The sequence below is a fragment of the Epinephelus moara genome, chromosome 8 (genome assembly GCF_006386435.1).
Source record: "Epinephelus moara isolate mb chromosome 8, YSFRI_EMoa_1.0, whole genome shotgun sequence".
Lineage (NCBI taxonomy): Eukaryota > Metazoa > Chordata > Actinopteri > Perciformes > Serranidae > Epinephelus > Epinephelus moara.
The window spans coordinates 11,836,143-11,837,238 of NC_065513.1; positions in this window are offsets into that span (position 1 = coordinate 11,836,143).

The following is a 1,096-nucleotide window of genomic DNA, read 5'->3' on the forward strand; positions in this document are numbered from 1 at the left end:
TCCACCTGCAATTTCTATCAGTTCCACCATGTCAGAGTGCTGAAGACCAATGTTCTATTCGCACCTCTGTCAACCTCCATCTAAGACTCTGTCAGTAACCTGCAGCTGCCGCCTCCGCCTGCAGATTCTGACAGTCAGCGTTGCCAAACCTCCAACAACAGCCTCTGCCAAAACTCTGTAGCCGCCACCTCCAACTGCATGTTCTGGCAGACAGCTTGGTCAAAACTCCATCTACAGCCTCTGCAAGCAACCTGCACAGCTGCCACCTCCACCTGCAGATTCTGGTAGACAGCTTTGCCATGCTTCCAACTACCACCTCTAACATGTCCTGCTCCATTCTACACCAATAACGACAGATTCTGACAGACAGCTTTGCCAAACCTCCTACAAGAGCCTCTGCCATCAACCTGCAACCGCCGCCTCCACCTGCAGATTCTGGCAGACAGCTCAGCTCCCTCATTTACAGCCTCTGTCTTCAACCCGCAGCTGCCGCCTCCACCTGCAGATTCTGTTTGACAGCTAAGCTCCTCCATCTACAGCCTCTGTCAGGAACCTGCAGCCACCACCTCCACCTGCAGATTCTGACAGACAGCTTAGCCAGACCTCCATCTACAGCCTCTGCAAGCAACCTGCAGCGCTGCCACCTCCACCTGCAAATTCTTGCAGACAGCTCAGCTCTTCCATTTACAGCCTCTGTCAGGAACCTGCAGCCACCACCACCACCACCTCCACCTGCAGTTTCTGACAGACAGCTTAGCCAGACCTCCATCTGCAGCCTCTGCAAGCAACCTGCAGCACTGACACCTCCACCTGTAGGTTCTTGCAGACAGCTGTGGCCAGACCTGCAACAATAGCTTGGCCAAACCTCCAACAACAGCCTCTGTCAGCAACCTGCAGCCACTGCCTCCACCTGCAGCCACTGCCTCCACCTGCAGATTCTGACAGACAGCTTGACAAACCTCGACTAGAGCCTCTGTCGGTAGTCTGCTGTTGTTGCAGGTTTGGCCAATTATTCATTTACAGCATCATCCGGAAATCTACGCCCCTGAATCTTGTCGTTGTGCCATGTGAAGACCTCAGCTGACCAGGGACCAGA